The sequence below is a fragment of the Lagopus muta genome, chromosome 32 (assembly GCF_023343835.1).
Source record: "Lagopus muta isolate bLagMut1 chromosome 32, bLagMut1 primary, whole genome shotgun sequence".
NCBI lineage: Eukaryota > Metazoa > Chordata > Aves > Galliformes > Phasianidae > Lagopus > Lagopus muta.
Window position 1 is genome coordinate 489,725 of NC_064464.1, and position 22,905 is coordinate 512,629.

At 54.1% G+C, this 22,905-nt stretch overlaps 1 pseudogene; it reads left to right on the top strand.

Annotated features, from left to right (window-relative positions):
• The first annotated feature begins 6,510 nt into the window (after positions 1–6,510).
• Positions 6,511–15,644, top strand: LOC125686189 (AT-rich interactive domain-containing protein 5A-like; annotated as a pseudogene).
• The last annotated feature ends 7,261 nt before the right edge of the window (positions 15,645–22,905 follow it).

The window sequence follows — 22,905 nt, forward strand, 5'->3', positions numbered from 1 at the left end:
AAAGCTGTTCTGCCTTTGCCCGGATGGCTTTCCAAGGTGGGCTCGTCTGTCCTCATAAAAACCAGAGGGCTGACTCATCCGAATGCTGGATGATTGCTTGGGAGCCCAAATCCTTCCGGCCTCCAATCTGGGGGCAGCCTGGGGGCAACATCTCCTGGGTCTGATCATGCGGTGCCTGAGCGAGAGGATGACCCAGGCTGGTTACACAAGAGTCATCTTAATTTCTCTGTTCTGTTACTTCAGATAACGCCATTGGGCGGCCCTCATATTGTTTGCTTACAATTTGGTACCAGGCCTGGTGACTTTGGGCCAGACTAGGGTTAGGGTCCCTACTGCTCTGCACTCCTCCCAGCTCCTACTGGTTCCTCTGGGACCCCGCTGACCACTACGAGGCCATACTGCATTTTTACTGGGCTGCACAAGGGTCGTCTTCACTTCTCTGTTGCTTTACTTCAATGAACCCCCATTCAATTAACCCCATTCAACCCATTGGGTGAGTCCCAGGTTTCCTATAATTTGGATCTGGGAGGCATCCATTTCCTTCGCTTATGATGCAAGCACAGCGGTGATGCAGGCACTCGCTGAGCTCACAGTGGTTGCTGGGCTGGAAGCGTTTGTGCCACCGCTGGAGAGCAGAGAGCTGTTGCTCTGGTGAGCGTGGTGCACACCGAGACTGAGCTCTGTGCTTTTCTTGAGGGATCGTCCTTTGAGAGCCCACTGGGAGCAGCGCTGCGGCGTGTGCGTCAGCTGGGCACCGCTCCGGCTGAGCAGGCTGACCAGGTGAGCTGGTTTTGGTGCTGGCTGGGTGCCGGGAGATATCAGCAGAAAAGCTGGGCTGGGGAGGAGCTCCCAGGTCCAACGGTGCCCTTCTGCATGGCTGTATCCAGGGAAAATGGGTTCTTGTTCAGATTGCATCCCACGTTTCTGTGAGGATGACGAAAAGGCATTCCTCCCTTGGGAAATTGCTGCCGGGCCCCCACCTTCATGTCAGACCTGCAAAAGGAAGCAGAGCGCAGACTTCATAGGGTGCAACTTGTGCCTCCCTGCTCCGTGGGTTGCTTGGTGTGCCATACCCAGCAGGTGCTTCAGCAAACCGCGCTGAAGTCACGGCAGAGAGCCAGGTGCTCAGCTGGGGACATGGGCGGTCAGCACACCTGTGGGGGAAAAGGGGACCTGGGGGCACTTGCTGACAGAAGCCATGGCAGTCAGACCCCAGCTGCAGCCAGTGATGGGCAGGCAGTTCTTGCAGCCAGTTGATTTCCAAGCATTGCCTTCCTCAAGAGACGACACCGCATGGCAGAAGAAAGCTGGGAAAATGCTGCTTCCTCATGGTTTTTCCCTTGTTGATGCTTTCTGTAGGTTCCTCTCCAAAAGGAGAACTCAGGAATCCAGGCAGCTGAAGATTGCAGTGCTGCAGGCGATGTCAAGTAAGCATCCATGTGGAGTGCAGGAAGGGGCAGTGAGAAGTGAACTATCAGTTGTGTTTGAGCTGTCAAAGCAGCGTCTTTCTGTTTTCTGGGGGGACATGGGCTTACTGGACAATACTTGTGCTGCCTGCTGGTGTCTGTGAAATCAACACACGATCTGTTGTTGTAGGGACAAAACCTGCGCATCTGTGGAACGGTGCGGGGCAAGGGGGGAAACGGAAAGCCTCCGCAGGTAAGAAGCTCCTGTGAGCTGCGGTGTGGGCACTGCCTCTAAACAGGGCTGCATGAAGGGCTGCGTGTGATGGAGGGGAGAGGAAGGGACTGCAGTTCTGTGCTGACTGCAGAAGTGGCCCAAGGCTGTAGCAGCAGAAAAGCAAATTGACAAAACTGCTGCTGAAGACCAGAAGTTTGTGGTTGGCAGTGCTGAAATCTTCCTCCAAAGAGATGCTCTTCATGTCTTTCTTGTCTCCTTTCTGTCAGAAGCTGATGCCAGTGGCCTTCCCCTGAAGCGCAGCCATGTGGAAAGCCAGGAGTGTGGCACTGCACCCAAGAGAGGTACAGACACACAGCAGGCATCTGGGTTTGGTGCACTGTCTTTCTAGTTAGGCTTTCTGCCTGTTCTTTCCTGGGACTGTTCTCACTGCGTGTTGCTTGGGGTTTTAATCCCTGGGATTTACAGTTACCTCTCCTGTCCTGATTTACAATGGGAACCCAACGTTCACCCAAGGTCCCTTGCTGTGAACGTGGTACAGGAGAGCTGGCATTGACTCTTTGGCATTTTTTCTTGCTGTTCCCAGCAGTGGCGAGCAGCTCGGATGTGCCGGAGGACATCACGGACATCCAGGGTTTGCTCTCTTGGATCAATGGTGAGTTTGGGGCTGCAGAGCTGCAGGTGTGTGTTTGCACAGTGGGTGTGAGAAGGCTCTCATGGCCATTTGGGGGATGTTTTTGCATTTTCAGACGTGGCAAGAGCTGCTGAGGTCCCCCACGAGAACCCCAGCAGCCCTGCCCCCGGATGTTTGATCGCTGAGCTCCCTGCCAACCCCGGGGACAGCAGAGAGCTCAGCACACAGGCTGCCACCGGGACGCCCACCGACCCCTTCTGGGGGCTTCCTCCATCCCCCGGGTTCCTGGCTGAGCTGCAGTGCGGGCTGTCGGAGCAGCGCCCCGTCGTGCCACCAGCGAGCGCCCGGCTCAGCCCACGGCCGACCACCCTGGCCGTCAGCGCACCTCCCTCAGTGCAAACCGCACAGCCCACCGAGGAGGTGCAGCAAAGGCAGCCCCAGGAGGCTCAGGCTCACTCGCCCTCGTCGCCAGGCTCTGTCCCCAGCCGGGTGGCAGACAACAAGAACAGGGGCAGCACCAAGCGGGGGGCCAAGCGCCCTGCGCCTGCCGGCACCCCTCAGGAAGGAGAGAGCTCCCAGCAGGAGCAGCCCACCAGCAGCGCTCCTGCCAAGAAAAGGAAGCTGCCACCCTGCAGGGAAGGAACGCAGAGAAAAGGCCACAAACATCCGTGGCAAGCAAAACTGCCTGGAGCCGGCACAGGAGCCAGCGGCAGCCAAGCGGGCACTGCCAGCGAGCTGCGCAAACACCTGCAGGACTGCATCCAGGCCGTGCACCCGCTGGGGCAGAGGGTGACTGCGGTGGGCCCGGTGCGCCAGCCACCCTCTGTGCAGCCCCAACAATCAGCCAGCTCTGGCCCTGCTGCCCTCCAGCCCCAAGGCAGCCATGCGCTCAAGGCAGAACCGACAGCTCCAGGCAGCACAGTGCAGGAGGAGGGCGCTGCCAAGGAGGCGCCGCTGAGCTCCCCGCGCCTGTCCCCACAGAGGAGCTCAGCGCTGCGGAGGGACCCACCGCCACCACCAACACCACCACCACCGCTGCCCCAGCAGCAGCCTCGGCCGTGGCGCCCCGTGGACTTTGTGCCCTGCGTGGCGCCACAGGCGGGTGGCGGTGTAATACCCTTAGTGATGGAGGAGTCGCTGCCCATCACAGCCGAGCAGCGGCCTGAGAGGGAGCGCATGAAGAAGCTGGCCCAGGAAGAGCGGCAGCGGGCGGCCCAGCAGATGAAGATCGGCCCCGTGCAGTTCCTGGTGCAGCGGGAGATAGACATGGCCATCGCCGACCAGTACGGCTACCTGTAACCCTGCGCTCCTCACCGGCCCGCAGCACCAGGCAGCAGCGGCAGCGTTCCAGGGGCACCGCCAGCGGCCCCATCTCTCCCCTCCACAACTGAGCCCTCCTCTGATGTCAGCACAGCAGTGGGATGGAATTTTAGGATTACTGTTGTTTGTTTCTCGTTGTACTCTAGGATAGGTTATTAAAAGCTTTGCATTCCATTTGCTACGTCCCTCTGCCTGCAGTCATTTGCACCATGTAACAGCCCCCCAGCTCCCCACGCCCGCCTCCTGGGCAGCATGGGGCACCACGGATGGCCCACGGCGTCCCTCAGCTGCCACCAGCAGCCCCAGCCCTCCTCTCTCCCTGCAGTGCTTTGTGCAGAGGGCGTTTCACGGAGCTCTGCTGCGCTGCACAGTGCCGTGAATTGCCGTGGGGATGGGCAGCAGGCAGGGCGGATGGAGGGGAATCGCCCTGGCTCACTACGGCCAGAAGAGACTCCAGTAGGGGCAGCTCCTGTGGAGGGGTGAAGCAGGGGCGGCAGGGCCTACTGTGCAGATAGGCATAAAGATACCTCCCATGCCATGGCTCTTCTGCCCCCATATCGCTTGCAGCACCATTGAGCAATTCCCCCCTACAAATATAATAGTTAGCTCAAAAAATCCAGATTGTTTTTAAATATTGTTTTTAATTAAAAGACAACCCTGCAGCCAGTGCTGTGAATCTTCTTCACTGGACTGTGAGCTCCTCCTGGCAGTGAATTCTCTCTCCGTACCACTGGTTGTGTAGCAGTTACTGTTTGCCTCGATCTCCCTCTGGGCTCTCTGCATGTGTCGCTTTCTGGAATCTTACTTCGCAGTGGGAAACACCCTCACACCTTTCCTCTTTGCTTTTGTGTATGGAACATCTGTAATTTATCCTCCTTTGCATGAACTTGATTACAACCTTTGAGCTGTAATACCCACGACAACGAAAACACAACTTGCGTTTTAAAGTGACGCTGCTGTGTTTTGTGCCAACTTCCAGATCAGTGCTCCTTTGGTCTCTGAGGTAGGACAGGGGGAAGGGGAGCGGCGTGAAGCTGTGTGCATTCCTGCTGCGGGGGGTTGGTTTGCTTTTTCTTGGCAGGGTGGGCAGGAGCTCTGGGTTAGAGGAGCACCCAGATGGCATGCGTGGGATCAGCAGCTCTGCCACAGGAGGAGGTTGTCGCAACTGGCGGGAGAAAAGATACGACCAAGGGCTTGATCAAGCATTCTCAAACTTTAATCAGAAGGCAGCGTTATTTATTACAGCGTATAATGAGGCTAATACATATTGCAAAAGGCGAGCTCCTGATAGGTCGGCGCGCAGGTAGCTAATAACAACCGCAGCTGCATTCCCACGGTCAGCACCCCCAGTTCTGCATCCTGTTATTCCTTCGTGTTGGTTCCTCATAATCCTGCTGTCCTTGATGATGATAGGTTAGCAGGCTTGTGTTTATGCCTAGTTATTTCAGTCTTATCAGCGGGGTTGTGTCAACATGACCCTTTTCTGCAAGCCAGCTCTCAGCAATGCTCTCCACAGGAGGTGAGGCTGCACGCCGAGCAACAGCAGAGGAAGGGGAGGAGGTCCCGGCCCAGCTCTGGACGCTGCTCTGTGGCACTGGGCAGCTTGTTCCTGGCTCAGCAGTGGGATCACACGAGGAGCAGGGAGGGCATTGCTAAACACAACTGGGGCGTCTCTGTGCAGTTTTGCCTTCCCGGGAGGAACCCAGAGCTTCCCGGTTTGTTTCTGCTCCTGTAGCATTTGTATGCAGTGTGAGCATAAGCTTCTGCTGCCTTATTCTTCTTCTGGCCTTTGGTATCTTCAGGGGGGCTGCAAGAAAGAAGGGGAAAAGAGTTAGAGAGTTTAGATTGGACATATGGAAGAAGTCTGCTACAATAAGGGTGGCACTGCAGCAGGGACACTGAGGGACCGCGGGGATCTCTGGAGCCCTGAGCACTGTGTGTCACAGCCTGGGGATGGATGGGATGGAGGGCGCCATCCCTGCCCCATACCAGGGGGACCATTGCCACCTGCAGAGCTTCTCATGCTTTGGACAGCTGTGCATAGGAGGAGGGTCTCAAGGTGTCCTAGGGATGTGTTCAGCTCTGACATCCTCCAGTGATCAATAAAGCCCTCAGCAGAGCCACGCTCTGTGTGTCTGCGTCCCCATGCTCAGCAGGGGCTGTTCGTGTCTGCTCCTGCCTGGCAGAGGCCACCTCTAAGTGGTGGGAGGGGTCCCCAGCTCCATACCCCACACCCCACGTGCTGCACCCATGGGCCTCTCCATCCCCTCTGTGCTGCCTGCTCCAAAAAGGACAGAGCTCCCCGTGCTGCCAAGCAGCCCCAGTACCCTCCCTTCTGCTCTCTCCCAGTTCCTCCCAAACCCTTCACCCTTTCTTCCACCTTCTCTATGGCCTCCTTCTACCCCCTCTCTTATCGCAGCCAATCACCCCTCACTTGGATCTGCTTCAGCCCTTCAGTCCCACTTCCCCTCCATCACCACCCAACAAGGAGTCCCCAAATCCCCTCCCTCGGGCACCTCAAATCTCCTCTCTGATGACCGATGACACCCTCTGCTGATTAGCAAAGCCCTCTGGCCTCAGTGAAGATCTCTGATGATCAGTGGAGCCCTCTGACAGCCAACGAAGCCTTCAGTGACCGCTGACACTCCCTGGTGGCAAATTGAGCCCCCGATGATCAGCGGGCTGCTGTATCACCTGCAGGAAAGGGAAGGGTGAGAAAGAATATTTTGACATCATTTGGTAGACAGCGTGGTTTGCTCATCACGGAATAAAGATTTGTTTGGATTTAATCGAGCACTGAATTTGGAGAGAAGTGTGACTGCACCACCCCTGTGGGTGCTGCCCGCTGCCTGGGACCGGCTGCCTGATTCCAAGCCCTCCTCCCAGAGGCTCGGCTGCTCCTCAGCGATGCCCACCTGCTCCTCGTGGAGCTGCTGCTGGCCGGGCACTCGGACTCCGCTTGGCTGGGCTGCACTGCAAAGACACTGGGTCCCAATCCAGGCTGGGGACTGCGATGGCTGCTGGGCTCAGGTCAGTATCTTCAGCAGAGCCAGGAGAAATGAGGGCGGGAGGGTGGATCAGCTCCTTATCCCCATCACTGTTGTCCTGTGGAAGGCTGCCATCAGACCTGCAGCGATTTGTGCTTCCTGAGAGCTTGGCACTGAAGGAAGCACTCAGTGCATCCCCACTGGGCCTGGGTCGAAACCACTTGGATTCACCTAGGAATGAGCAGATACACGGGGTGAGTGTCAAGTGTGCAAGTAGGCCACGCCACTGGGCTGATGACCAGAAGCTCGGTAGCACTTGCAGTCCTGTGTCTGACTGCATTCCGTATCTCCAACCACATCCTTGCCCCAGATCGGGGGGGTGGACAGTCCATTCCTGGGTGGCCCACTGTGCAATGCAAAGAGTGAGCCCCCGGCACACAGCCCAACTATCTGTGCAGATGTTCAGGATGCCACCACCGGCTCCCTCGGTCATAACCATCCACACGGCTCGCAGTTCTGCCCATTGGCTGCTCTGACCATCCCCCTCATCGAACCAGATTGTCTCGGTGGAAGGATGGTACGCTATTGCTCTCCACTTGCTCGGGTTGCCCTTGCTGGACCCATCTGTGCACCAGGCATCTTCAGGGATCAGGTATTTTCCCTCCTGAATGGGACTCTGCTCTGGTGCAGCGACCAGTGTTTCTTTTGGTGCATCACTCCTTGAAGCTTGGGGGACAAAAGTCAGCTGAAAGACTAGAACAACCCAGAGCAGGAGGGGGAAGCGCAAGTGCTCGCCCAGAGACAGAAAAAAGGTTTATTCAAGTGTTACAGTATGACAACATGCACTGCAAATACCCCAGTGAAGTGAAAATCTGCAGTCAGTACAGGAAGCCTGAGGTTTCAGCATTCACAACAGAAGCCAGCTAACAGAAGCGCTGTGGGAGCTGTACCTGCCTGTGCCCCTTCTCCCATGAAGCCCAACAGCAAACATTTGTGCTCAGCTGCTACTTTAAAACACCACAGTCACCGTTCCAACAGCCCTCCTGCTACCTCTTCCATCAGAGCTGTGCCTGCAGACCCCAGGCAAGGCCGGGGTGCTCTGCCTTATCCAGAACAACAAAAACCTGCAACGGCAGGAAGAGAAGAAGTTTGCACCTGCAGTGCCCTGCCCGTTTCTCTCTTCTGCTATTTGGTGCACTGCCAATACATGACCAGCCCCACCACTCCACTTTTTCTTTCTGAATTAGCAATAAGGCAAGTAAGTGGGAACCAAAGGCATCTGGGTGTGATGCCAGTCAGCTCCTGCCAAAAGCAGCTCACCTCATACGTGGGGCCAAGGGAGAATGAGGAACACCCCGATCTGTTCCTGATCACAGTGCACATGTGAGCCCTTTTCAGACTGGAACCCTTTGGGCATTCCCTCTTTAAAAACAACAGCCACAACAGCATCACTGGAAGCTCGTTGAAGTCCACAGACCAAATCACCAGAACAGAAACAACGGGAGATGGCAGAGGCCTGAAGCAGCTGCAAAAGGAGCGTTAGGGCTTCAGCGGGGTTTTGGTTAGTTTGGTCTGTCATAGCAGTTAGGAAAGCAGGGAAGGGAGAGTTTTGTACTAACAAAGTTCAAAACAGACCTCAGAGCTCTGATTCTGGCTGGGAGCTCTGTGCACCGTACCCAGCACCAGCCATCTGCCTGTGCCTTGCAGCACTTTGCTCCAGCAAGCAGGCCGTGCACTCACTGCGCTTTCTCTGCTATCTCAGACAACACACAACAGCATCATTTTAACCCCCAACTCCATCCTGGATGCAACCCCTGGTTGTGTGCATGGAGTCCAACTCCTCACAGTGCGCAGAGCAGGCAGTGCCCTGCATGATGCCACAAAGATCATCACTGTGACAAACCAACAGTAAACCAAAGCAACCGCTGCTTTTAGGGTTACCAGCACTACAGAGAGAGGTGCTCACCACACTCAAACCCCAGGCTGCTTTTGGGCATGCGTTCCCATCTTTGTCTTTCCCCATGGTGAGTTTAACTCTCACCTCACTACTTATAGCTGTGAGGGCAAATTTATGCCACCTCGTTTTACACAACCAATAGTCAGCTAGCCAAGACCCAGCTGGCACTGTCTAGGCTCCCTGTGAAGTTAATCCAAATAAATATGCATCTCCAGAGGGCAAATAACTGCAGAGCTGTGGCTCCAGAGAGCAACTCCTACCAGGAGCTCTGCAAAACACTCTGATCCCAGATCCAACCTGTTGCTGCAGTGTCAGAGATGAGTCTGCACTCAGACGTTCCCTTCCCAAATCACACTGCACAGCTGTTTCTCTCCTGGTGCTGCCTTCATGCAGTGAAGTCACCTCTCCGAAGCTTCAGGCTCAAGCTTCCTCAAGCTGCCAGCTTGGGATTCCGTCCATCTTGGGTTCTACTGGTGAAACAGCAACAGTGGCCACTACAGGAGACGTGACAGGATTTAAAACTTAGAAAAGAATTACAAAGAAAACCACAACAGAACAGTCAGGTAATGGTGACCTAATTTCCTAAACTGTCTTTCTGCCAACCACAACTTTAGGGTTTCAGAGACCTGGGTGCATTATCAGCTGCTCTAAAAACGCCTTATTGCAAACCAGAAATGAGCATATCGCAGTTTTCAGACAAGCACCATTCAACATAAAATGAAAGAATGCCACAAACTTGCATCCCCCCGAGTAAAAAGCCAGAAACTTTATTATTCATACCAAACTCTTATATACAAAAGCTCCTATGTCTTTTAAAATACCTTAGCTCTCAGTCCATCACAACCACAACGCGTCACACAAACGGGCCATGCTCAGACCCCTACAGTACAGACTTAACCTTCAGTGCATTGTGCCAGAAAAGTGTTCATTTCACTGTCACTTGGAATCAGGTCACGAGAAGAGTGGTAACACTACAGCCAGAACGCTGAAAATCACCTGTGGAGAGGAAGTTTTGGAAACAACACGCCGTAAGAATGACATGCTGTGAAAATGCAGAAAGCTGCTTGCTTGAGACTGCGCTGCTGGACTGAGGCAGAAGAGGTCAGTGAGCAAAGCCTCTGGAATTCCCTGAGGACAGCACTGCAGCGGTGAGAAGGAACCTGGGGACGCTGTGCACTCAGTGCTAAGCAGCACTCAAGGGATTCTGCACCAGACAACAGTTCAGGCGCAGGGCCTTGGAAGAAGGTCTGAAGTGGAGCCTGTATAACAGAGTAAAGAGCGAGAGCCAAAGGGCACCGAAAGGGAAAAAGCTGCAGGGCAGCTGAAACCAGATGAGCACCAATCCAGAGACCACTTCAAATCTCTTAAAAATACACAGAGGGACTCATTTAATTACACACTGGACACAGCCAAGAGCAGCTTTGGTTTGCTCTTCTCATCCGTGTTTCAGCTCGTTACATTTGCACATCATGTCACTGTTACAAAACAACCACAAAACCCACCAACATAATGCAACTCAACTGAAAAAGGACTGGATCAGTGAAGGAACAGAGCCATGGCAGCTGTGTGCTGCACCAGCCCACCCTGCACAGCCACGCTGTCAGCACTCAGCCACAACCCGCCGTGCTGCTCAGCGGAGGGCTTCAGCCCTACGTTACACTGCTCACACTGAAAGCCAGGGAAGCAGCAGATGTGCAGGGAGGAAAAGCGCCTCCATCCTTAACTATGGCTCACGACCAGATACGTGACTGAGAAATTGCACTGTGATACCCTGGAATCAGTAACGAGCAAAGCACGTGGTCATTCTTACAGGAGGTCCAGAAATGAAAGAGCAGCGTAAAAAGAAACACAGAGGTGAACAGATTTGCTTCAGCGCTTGCTTAACTCAGGCAAACCTGATTTGGAGAAGAAAACTGAAGTTTGTAACTGAGCTTGGAGGGACTTACTAAACAGCAGGTCAGCCTGGATCCAGCTGAGCTCCTGGATCAGCTGTTTTCTGTCGGCCCAACCTCCTGTGAAAAGCCAAGAGCAGAAATCCAGCTCCAAGGGCTCAGAAAGAATAAATGACAGAGAGCCCAGGCCACCTCAATTGGTTTTTTTTCCAGGAAAGATGTGAAGAATAAAGTTGTTCCAAAAACTTTCCTCAGTTCTCCTTGTTCCACTACCAAGACAACAAAAAGCATCAGCTTCTCTCATGTGCACTGAGTTCAGTACCTCAAATGCTGTGGACACTGACATCGTTTGACAGAAAACACCTTCTTAACACAGAACATTTCTTTCCTCCAGCCAAGCATGAGCAAAGCCTCTCGCCTCCCTCACAATCCTCCTCCTGAACTGCAGCCCTGAGCTCCCTACCATGCTGCTGCCCTTTGCCAGGTGATCATTATTCAGCAGAACTGCCATGGGAACAGAGGAAAACACTTCTCATCACTTCCCAGCTGCTAAGCACACATGTTTTATGTCAGCTGTTTGGCTTTTCTCCAGCTTGACTTCAAGCCTCAGGCACAGACGTCCCTGGATCCCTCTGGTCTTACTAACACTGCTAATGCAACATTTAAAGGCTGCTGCATGAACAGGAAACTGGGATCTATTTGTGCCCACAGGCCCCAGGCACCATTCCTCAGCTTGCTCCAGCAAACAAATCCCTTGACACCAACAAGGCACGTCAGGTTCACTTTTCCACTTAAAGGAAATGGGCAAAACTCAGTGCTCATTTCCCAGCAAAATGTGCGCTGCAATCCTTTTGTTGAGCAGCTCTTGCACAGACAGTTACCCAGCAGTGGAAATAAAGCTAGGCAAGGAAACAAACCTGCAAGAACCAAGTCCTACTTGTTACACTGCCAGTGAGACACTGGATCACCGCATCCCAAGAGCCAACCTCAGAGCAGGCAGGCACCAATCTGGGAACCTCATGAAAACCAAACACCAGCATCATGTCTATGCACACGCATGCACAGTCCTGTCTTGTCTGGATTTGAGAAACAAGGTCCTGAGGTAAGGTTGATGAGAACAGCTTTTCTCCTGAATAACAGCGCAGGGACATGCTCCTGCTTAAGCACAATGAACAGAGTTCTCTCCAGAACAGCCCAGGCTCTTCCACTGTCACACCAGGCAGACCAGAACCGTGACAGCTCTGCACTGAACAACTCCAGCTTTCATTTCAGCCACCAGGAGCAATTCCTCCCAATATGTACATTCCATAAGATCAGAACTTACAGCACCAGGAAAATCCCATTTCAGTCTTTAGAGAATGCAGGGACTTTAGTTTAGAAATGCCGATAACCCCACCATGCAATCCCATCCTCACCGTGCTGCCAACCAGCAGAACAAAATGGTCATGGGTAAAAGCCAAAGGGACGGGAAAAAGTCGTCTTATTTTGCTCAACAGCCACACACCATCTGCATGAGCACTGCAGAAAAACTGCAGAAAAACCAGCTGTCAGTCAGCTTCTGCTTCTGCATCACATCCTGACCAGAAGGGGGAAAATGCAATTTGCAGTGTTAAGAACAGCACTGACACAGCAGGGACATGGACTGGTATGCAGGCCAACAGAACAGGGACGGGTTACAAAGTTAAGGAGAGGTAAAACTCGCAGCCAAGTGCCAGCTCCTGTGGGAGGGAGAGTTCTGAGGGAAACAGGGTAATTTGACTGGTGGGAGAACGGCACAGTGCGGAGCTCAGGGCTTAAAGAACTTAGAAATAATTAAGCAGGCAAAAAGCCATCGCTGAATGGAGACCCATCAAACACAGCTGATGTCCAAGCATTTCTGCTGGCATCTAGGCTTTCTTCCATCAGCACAAATACTTGCATTTCCTCTGAAAACCAGCCAAAGCCAAGCTTGTCCTGCCATCGAGCCAGGCACAGCACTTCTCCCATACAGAACTGCAGTGAGGAGTTGGCCGTGCTGGGCTGCTTCTGCCACCAGCTCTTCCATGCACCTTTCCTGAGACACAAGCCTGTGAATGCTGAAACACATGAACAATTCTGCTCAGCTGGGTATTCCTGAGGCTTGCTCTGCTAGCCAAAGTACACGACTTGAACCAAAGGCAAAAACCTCTTATTCTATCCTTGCCAGACCTCTGGCCATAACCTGAGACTCCTGCACCTGAGAAGGGAAGACGCAATGAACATTTTTGTCTTGCTCTCCCCATCTCAAAACTGGAAACACTGCTGAACACCCACGTATCAGAAGTTTCAGGACAGTAAAAAGCAGCAATCAAGTTGCCACATCCTCCCCAAGATGAGCCTGCTTTTACTGGGGGAGATGAGAGAACAGAACGTGAAATAAGACCCGGGCAACAAATACAGCAGATGTAAGATGGAAAGATAGCATCAAGGAATGCCTCACTTTTCAGTCAGCAGCTGAGCTGCCTAAACGGAGGACATGGTTTAGTGGACATGGTGGTGATGGCTGCACTAGATGACTTCAGAGGGCTTCTCAGCCTTCATAGTTCTACGATTCTGAATTACACTTGGGAAAATGTTTCAACCCATCCTAACAAAACGTAGAGGAAGAATGAACACAAACAGTAAGGAAACAGTGTCAGCACTCTTAGTCAGGCGTTTTGCAGCTCCTAGCCAAGGCCCACCCAAGTCAGTAGATGAGCACATTCTTACTGCTGTAACAGCATTTCCTTTTCCAATCCTCTATTTTCCTTGGGAGAGCAAAACTGGACCAGCTCAGAACCTCGTGCTGTAAAGCTGAGCCTTCCCCAGAGAATGAAATGGATGATGAAGAGATGAAATCGCAGAATTAAAAACAAAATCCCCACACACACACTGATATTCAGAGGCAATTACGTTTCAGCTTACAGTCAGCCAACACGCATCTCACTGCAGCAGCTCTTAGAGCAATCTTGTTCACAACTGGAAATGGATTACATTATCACAGCTCCACCATCCACATCATGCAGAGCAAACTGCCAAACATGACATCACAAAATGGTTCTTGTAAGGTACCCAACTTCAGCGTAAGGATCTGACCTATGTTATTACTGAATTATTGCTCCCACACAAGTTTCCATCACAGACATCTATCAGTGCTGACATTTTTACACCACTGAGGTATTCTCAGATAGGTATACTCTTCTTCCCCATCTTAAAGATGGATTGAGCAGATTTGCCCCTCCAGGTACCTCCTGATGGCTGCATTCCCCACCCAGGAAGACCAAACAGAGGCCCACAAGCAAGGCTGGCCAGTGGAGCAATGTGCCAGCCCCACGGCCCCGGCACAGCCCCTCGGGGGGGTGGCCCGGCACTTGCTGTGCCCACACTGAAGCCTGCAAGTGCCTCTTGTCCAGCTTTTACTCCCAAGGCAACCACCCCATCACGTCTCTGCTGGCCAAGAAGAAGCTGCTGGCCCAGGTGAGTGAGGCAGTGTCCTGCCACTAACATCACTGCCTGGAGGGCAATGGGGCGGCGAGCAGCACTCACCCCAATCCAGAGCCTAGCCGGCTGGCAGCCAACCCCCACTTCAAGGAGCACAGGAGCCCGGAGACACAAGGATTGAAGGACACATCCAGGGGAGCTGGAGTGAGGCAGGACCCATCGCAGTGCTCCCGAGGACACACAGCCTTACCCAAGAGCTGAGGATGGGGGCCCTGCACCCGCTGTCTTCACTGGCTTCTTTCATGCATACTGCCATAAGGTGCCAAAACACATCAGCTGCCAGCCCTTTGGGGGGATACTTCTCCAACTTGAAGGATTTCTGGGAACCACAACCCGAGGACACGGAGGACGACTGGGAGCAGCCCAAGACCTGTGAACCAAAGCGTGGAGCAGAGAGAGCCCACAGCCAGCCACCTCTGCTGCTGTCAAAGCCTGCTGGCTGCCCCCTGGGGCTGGCTTCAGCCCACTGACACACAGCCCCACACCACCCGCAGCCAAGTGGAACAGGACGAGGCAGCCTTGGGCCTGCAGGCTGTTTCCCCCTTTGTTCGTGAAACTGAAGGCAGGGGCAAGGGCACTGGCTCACCCAGGGGATACCAAGAATTGGCCGAACCCAAAGCCATCACTCCCAGACCCAGCTGTGCCATTCCACTCACCCCAGTGCCTCAGCCCAAAACATTTATAAGGCAGAGATGCTGCATTTCCTGATCAACTTCAGCAACCCTCTGGAGCACCTGAAAAATCAGGCAGCCCCACCAAAGCCATCTCTCTCCATTATCTCCATTATTCCTGCTTTCCCCAGCCCTGCGATAGCCAGCTTGCACAGCCCTCCAACCCCTGGCACCACCACCATCCCACAAGGGCTCACTGCAGCACCAGCTCTACCCCACAGCGACGGGGCACAGCCAGCACACCTACAGCACTCCACACACCTCCGCTTCCCACTGCAACGCCAAGCTGCTGCCTTGCTCTGGATCAGCCCTGGCCCCTCAGAGAGGCAGGCAGCGGGATGCCGCAGCACTGGGATGCTGTCAGAGCTGCTGTGTCCCACGGCCAAAATGAGCTGGACCGTGTCATTTCTTAAAAAGATAAGGGAGCAAAATGAATTGAAGAGGTTTTTTTGCTAGAGATGCTGTGCCCCCGTGCAGTTTTGTACAGCCAACACAGACACGCAGTGGATGTTCCCATCTTGCCATGCTGTGCCCAGGATGTCCTGCAGCTCCCTGGTACAAAGCCCCTGCTCCCTCCTACAAAACCATGCCATTTTAGTTCTGAAGTATGCTGCCTTATAGCAGGGGCTACTGAGGTTATAAAGGGCTCAGGACAGCAGCGAGCATCCATGGGAAGCACGCTGGCTGCTCCGAAATGGGTGCTGGAGAGTAGCACCCAAAACAAACCTCACTGGATGGTCCCAGCTGATGGTGTGGGGGGTATGCTTGATTCCTGCAATTAGGGCTAGGTTGCAGGGGAAAAACAGCTTCGCCTTAGCACGTGTGTTTCCTGAGAGTTTCCTGCACAAACTGAGACTTACCTCTGTTTTTTTTTCTACATTGTTTTTGGCGTCTTTATTCCAGCCCCATGGTTCACAGCTGTTTCCTGGAGCATCCATGTGTCCTAGTGTGGGTGCCACAGGCTGAAATCAATGTGCAGTGATGGCATGCAGAGGCCTCCTTGCTCTGGAATCTACCACAGACAGACAGACAGCACCTGGGATGTGATCTGTGGAGAGAAGAGGAGCGCTCGTGGTGGAAGCCAGATGACCCAGGACCACTCCTGAGGAATCTGCAAACCAGCACAGAACTGCAGAGCACATCTCCAGCTGCTTTTTGCCTCTGCAAGCTCCCACTGAGCCACTGCAAATGACCCAAAATCTTTGCTGCAGCCTCAGGACTTATTTCTCTTGTGCCAGCTGCTCCCCACAACTGCGGGGTGTCTTGAGCACCTTGCTATGAGCTGTAAAATGGAAGGAGCAAGGAGATGCTCATCCCTAAAGGGGCACTTGCTCATCCACAAAAAGTGAAACAAAACACAGCAGGCGCAGGGGTAAATCAGCTCTGAAGGAACACTTCTGCTGTTTCCACGGAAAGGAAAGGACTTGGGATAGAAAGTAGAAAAAAAGACTTATCCCCAGGTAGCACCGGTCACTCCATGCTGCTCTAAGGGTTAGACTAGGTGAGAAGAGCTCTCACTGCTGCTGAAATAGGTCAGACCAGCTTTATAAAGCATCACAGACCCAGCCAGTTCTGCATCCTCCAGTGTGCACAGCAGAAAGGCATTACATGTGTGGCAGTGTCCAGGCACGTTTTGCCCCAAGAGCCCTGACACCAAAAGGCACAAAAGTGACTCCAGCACATGAGCAAGGACATGGTCACAGGGCTCAAGTCGTTCCTCAGACACTGTGAGCAAGGGCGTGAGAGCAAAGTGAGAGATGCCATGATCCTCAGGGTATCTCAGCTCGCAGAGAAATTGTGACTACAGCCTTGGAGGTACAGCTGGGCTGCTTAAGAACACTGAGCATCGACAGCTGACCCACACCTTGATGAGCCGTGTCCACAGCTGATGTCCACAGCTCCCTCAGATGCTAGAGTAAAGCTCAGGCTCACCCAGGCTGTGTCTTTCCCTGACCTGCTCCCTTTCACAGTGAAAGCTGGCAGAGCTGGGCCCATGGCCACCTCTTACCTCCTGAGCTGGTTGCAGGGTCCCTCAGTCAAGCGCAGGGCAGGAAGGAAGCTGAGACCCTTATAGGACCTCTACAGCTGAGACTCTTACAGGTCATTTCCAACCTTGTGATTCCATGATTCAGTCACAGAATCACAGAATCACAGAATTGTAGGGGTTGGAAGGGACCTCCAGAGATCATCGAGTCCAACCCCCCTGCCAAAGCAGGTTCCCTACACCAGGTAGCACAGGTTGGCATCCAGGCAGGTCTTGAACATCTCCAGAGAAGGAGACTCCACCACCTCCCTGGGCAGCCTGTTCCAGTGCTCCGTCACCCTCACTGTAAAGAAGTTCTTGCGCATGTTTGTGCGGAACTTCCTATGCTCCAGTTTCTGGCCATTTCCCCTTGTCCTGTCTCCACTCACCACTCAAAAGAGTCTGGCCTCGCCATTCTGCCCCCCACACCTTAGATATTTATAGACCTGGATCAGGTCCCCTCTCAGTCTCCTTTTCTCAAGGCTGAACAGACCCAGTTCACTCAGCCTTTCTTCATAGGGGAGATGCTCCAGGCCCTTCACCATCTTCGTGGCCCTCCTCTGGACTCTCTCCAAGAGATCCCTGTCTTTTTTGTACTGGGGAGCCCAGAACTGGACGCAGTACTCCAGATGAGGTCTTACCAGGGCAGAGTAGAGGGGGAGGATCACCTCCTTTGACCTGCTCTTCCTTGCTGCTCACTGCCATCAGAAAGGTCCACACACTGCTTGGGAAGCACAATGCCACCTGGGGAAAAGAGAAAGCAGAAACAGGCCATGCAGGTGGCTATCACCCAGCAGAAGGCCAGATCCTTCCGCCTGATATCTACTCCTCTTTCCAGTCCTGATGTGGCCCAGAGGATGCACAAGTATCGGTGCTCAGCAGCAGGACTCAGGGAAGGATCTGTAGAATCGCAGCTGATTCAGCTCTCCAGCCTGGCAAAGGAGCAGAGCCGTAGGGCTGCCATGAGCTGCAGGACTGCCCTGCTGTCATTCGGGTGGTGAAGCTGAAACCAGCTGGCTGGCAAAGTCCCATCTTGCTGACTTATCCACAGAACCCCAGGGAAAGAGAGACAGGCTCTGCGCTGAGAAGGGCTTGGGATACCGGTCCAGGAAAAGGGCGCAGCTCACAACTGTTGCTCAGCATCTCCACAGGACCACTACTCACCACCAGGATGCTGTGAAGTCCAGTGCACAAGGCAGAGGTGAGACAGGAAGGTCACAGCGAGTCCCCCAAAAGCTGGGCAACATCTGCAGGTGGCACACGGACAGTGCAGGAAGGGAGGTGCAGTGGAATTGCCAGGTCACAGCCTGAACCACTGCGTGAGCACACGAGTACCTTGAGCGCAGGGAGCCTTCCTGTCTCTCCATCTCAGCAGTGCTCCCAGCAGCACACACACAGTCAGCCTGCACAGGTCTCCTCTCCACACCCCTCAGCCCCCTTTCACCTTTCAGCACACCGCAGTTCAAACGCAGAAGGCTGCATTCCTCAGCTCACCACTTTCTGCCAAACTGTTGCTGGGAGGGATGAGTCGATTCCTCTTTCTGTGATATCCTGTTCTACAGCTCCTGTATCTCAAATAAAGGCTCTGTCATCTCCTTGTTTGCTTTACAGGTGGGAAGGGGCAGAGGACATCTGCAACAATCAGAACGATCAGTGCAGTGCAAGGAGGTGTAACCACAAAGGGACCAGCACAACAGAAGGGTGTTACAAAGACAAAGGAAAGTGCTCACCTGTCCCTGAAGATCCAGGCTCACAGGGAAAACTCCACAAGGGAGGGATCTCCAACCAGAGATCCTTGCCCAGCGCAGGGTCAGCCCTTCAGTGAGGTCTAAGAGAGGTGCAGCCGGGCTCCACTCATTCCATCATACAACTGAACTGCCCTCACCTGTGCTCCCAGGGCTGGCTGGGTCCTTTCCCCAGATGCTCCATCTGGGGTGGAGGTTCAGGCCCTGACTCAACACTCACCACACAGCATTTCTCAACAAATAACAGCCAAAGGGGGAAATGGTTATTCCCCTGCTGTTTTCTGGGCTGCCTGTAACAATCCCACCTCTGCTGTGCCGGTCAGCAGAGCTGACAACAGGATCTTCTCACGAGCCAGCAGGATGAGGAAGTGAGCAGAGTCTTTGGAAATGTGCCTGCTGTCAGGGTGGGAGTTTGGGCCTGCCCCAGCACCATGCATTTCCACTACACGACATGGGAGGTGGCAAAGGTGTTGGAGTCAGTGGAGAGCTGGTGGAGGAGGAGAAGCGTGGATGCCTGGCAGTTTGAGGGGACATGAGGTAGCTGCACCCATCACAGCCATGGGCAGCGCAGACAGACGGCCATCAGACATGATGTGCAGGGTCTTCATGACTGGAGCTTCAGGGGCTGGCCGTGGTCACTGTGGAGAAGGGAAGAGTGTGGGCAGCAATTGTGGAGATAAGGCACCTACCCTGGGCTGCAGCCCCTACAGCAGAGTTGCAGGGTTTCAGGCTGCACAAAACACCCTTTGTCTAATTTTCTCTTCAGTGACTCAAAATCAAACCCCAGTGCTGTCACAGCCTGGGCAGAGCTGGGCAAAGGAACCCGAAACCTGTCAGCTCCCTTCCTACACCCCTCAGATCACTCAAAGAACTCTCTCTCCCTTCAGCAATCGCAGCCTCTCCAAGGGGGCAAGGACCAAAGGGCTCTTCCTTGGTCAAGAACTCTCCAGCCAATCCCCAAAGCTCTCGCACAGCTCAGGCATCTTCAGCTCTGTCATACCAGCAGTGAAGTGCACGCACCCACCTGCCACAGCTTCGCAAGAAGGCACAACTGCCTGCTGAATTATTTGACGGGCCACGTATGTCAGACCAACAGAAAGAAAAGAAGAAAAAACAACTGAGAGATGGAGAAAAAGGCCCTGAATAAACTAAGGACCTTGGGGCTCTCTCTAGGACACCAGTGCACACAGCACCTACAAAAGCATCACAGAATGGCCAGGGTTGGAAGGGACCTCAAGGATGATGAATCTCCAACCCCCCTGCCAGACGCAGGGCCACCAACCTCCACGTTTAATGCTAAACCAGGCTGCCCAGGGCCCCATCCAACCTGGCCTTGAACACCTCCAAGGATGGGGCATCCACAGCCTCTCTAGGCAGCTGTTCCAGCACCTCACCACTCACTGGGTAAAGAATTTCCCCCTGATGTCCAACCTAAATCTCCCCTCCTTCAACGTCAAACCATTTCCCCTCGTCCTACATATATCAACCCTTTCCAAGAGTTGATTCCCCTCCCCTCTGTAGGCTCCCTTTAGGTACTGAAGGCTGCAATGAGGTCACCCTGCAGCCTTCTTTTCTCCAGGCTGAACAAGCCCAGCTCGCTCAGCCTGTCCTCATAGGGGAGCTGCTCCAGTCCCCTGATCATCCTAGCGGCCCTCCTCTGGACCCTCTCCAACAGCTCCCTGTCCTTTCTGCACTGCAGGCTCCACACTTGGATGCAGCAGTCCAGATGGGGCCTCACACGGGGCATCGCGCTCCAACAAGGAAGGAAAACAAATCCAGCATGCTCTGCAGGGCTCCCAGCTCGCAGCAGGGGACGCCTGCTCCGCATACAGAGCGTGCACACAAATGGCACCTCATCTCTTCCCCATTTATCCCCCCGCCATTGACACAGGCATTTAGACGCATTGTGGAAAAGCAATGGAAGGCTCGTGGAGAAGACTGGATGCACAGGAGATGTCTCACTTCCTCGGGGCGAGAGCGCGGCTTGTCTACATGACCAATCTTTTCCAAACAAGCACCAACCAACCGGCGCAACTAACAACTGAAATGGCATTTCCCTGCAAAAACAACCAACCAACCAACGAGCAGCCTGTCCAAAGACCCCTCCTCACACACTTGCCAAAAAGGCCACAGCCATTTTTCCATTTGCCAGGCTTACTCACAGAACTGCAGGCTTCTCTTCACCATGCATCGCGTGGACACACACAGGCTGCTGGTGCAGGGAAGGCAATTTCACCTGGGCATCTCACCACAGACGCTCCCTCCGCTCTGCTTTCCTGCAAAGAAACAAGGAGAAAAGCCTCAGCTCCTCCGAGCAACAACTGCAAACACCTACAGAAAATTCCCCACCCAAAAGCAGTTCCTGGAGAGCTACAAAGCACTCCTTCGAGGTTCACATGTGCTTACGCTGCGGCCTTCGCAGAAACACGCTGCCTTTGTGCTCCTGGCTCCTCAGGGCTCTTGTTCATCACCTCCTGGGCACAGCGCAATAGCTTCTCTTGCACAAATCTAGGCCCTACGTGCCTTCCTCCACCCCAAAATAAGGTCCGACACAGAGTTGGGGGGCAGTGACCAGATGCTGACAAGAGCTCTAAAAGAGCAGAAGAGGGGAAGAGCACATACACACAAGGCAGAAAGAAAGAAGAGCAGAAGAGAAGAAAAAGAAGAAAGGATTCAGGTAAGAAACAAGTGCCGAAGATGAAAAGTGCAACAGCGATAATGCTTGGATACAGGCAAGACAGCAAAGCAATGAAAAGACGAGCAGAACAGGACAAGAGCAGAAGCATAAAAGAGAGGATGAAGGTAAGAACGACGTGCAGACGAGGAGAAGAGCAGAAAGGGAGACGAGCCAAGACAGGTAAGACAGAAAAGCAGAAGTGCAGAGCAGCTGGAGAGAAGAAGAGAGAACACGGGTACGGCAGAAGTACAGAAGATGGGCAGAGAGGACACAAGCCAGGGGAAGTGCAGAAGCAAAAAAGAACAGAAGGGAGGAAGACAGCACAGAAGAGCAGAGAAGGAAAAGAGCAGCAAAGCAGAAGAGCACATAGTGGCCAGAACAGAAGAACAGGAGAGCATAAGATGTGCAAGGAGGACACAGCTAAGTCAGAAGAGAGGATGAGGAGAACAACAGGAGAAGAGAGGATATGGGTAAGAAAGAAAAGCTGAAGGGGAGCACAGATGCAGGAGAGGAGTCAGGATACAAGGAAGGAAGAACTGCAGATGAGCAGAAAGAAAGAGGATAACACCAAGGAAGAAGAGCTGAAGAGCAGGTGAGGAAGAGAGCAGAAAAGGGAAGCGCAGGAGAGGGAAGAGCAGAAAAGACAACGCTGTCTGCTCTGTCCTCGCTAGCAATACCCCAAGACACAGCCAAAGCCAGGAGAAAAAGCCCACGATGGAAAGTGAGCGATGTTCTGGAGGCACACAGCACCAGTTCACAGCAACAAGCTCGGCATACGCTGCACGGGCCTTGACTCATTCCTGCACTGTTCTCAGCTGAATCAGGGCTGTCCCACTGAAATCCCTCCTTTCCATTGACACCCGTCCAACTGGCCCACCACGGCTGCCACCGCTTTCCAGAACTGGTAATGAATGCTGGCAGTTTAAGCCCTTAGCCACGGGCTGGATAAGCACGGTTTTGGGTGGTGACGACTGGCAATCGCTTGGACGGGATATCCTGAGTGGGAGGGGAAACCATCCCTGGGGCGAGAACGCACTGCAGGGATGGCAAATCCCCACTGGGACGGGCAGACCCTTGGCAAGGAACGGCACTGGGCTGCAAAATGCCCATCCATGCGGTCACTGATCGTTGGGATGGGAAACCACTGGGATGGGAAGGAGGTCTGGGTACGAAAAGGCAAAGCACGGCAAGCCGGGGGGAAAGGGGCTGAGCCCAACGGTCACGGAACCCCCGTGGGGGGAGGGGCTCCCCCAACTGCCACTCTCCAGCTGTCATGGCAGGTAAGGCAGCCTAACCCTGCTCTGACGCTCCAGCTGACCCCAGCGCCCCAAATCTGTCCCCTGTGACCCCAGATCTCATCCCAGAGCCGCAGAAAACACCCCTGTGACCCGGATCTCACCCCAGCACCCCAGATCCCACTCCTGGCACCCAGATCTCACCCCAATGCTCCGACTCTCAGCCCCGCGCCCCTTCTGCCATTTCCCCACAGAGAGATTCCCTCGAGCGCTGATGGTGCCTCTGACACCTGACGCCACTGGCTTGGATGCGACTGTGCCACCACCGGACCCCGCCTGGATGCAGCCCACCGTCCACGGACCGATGCCGGTACCCCCCCCAACCCTTCCCTGTCCCCACTGCCACCCACTTGGCACCTCAGCCCTCTGCCTGGCCCAGCCTACCAGGTGTCTGCGGACAGGCAGCGCAGCTCCCACCCGGGGGGCTGCCAACAATCCTGGCTCAGCTGCCACCTGTGGGCCTGACCCCAACTGTGGGGCTGCACTTACCGGTGCTGCTGCTCCTACCTGGGGGGCTGCACCCAGCTACGGCTCCCCCCCCCGCCCCTGCTCCCTGCTCGGGACGTCC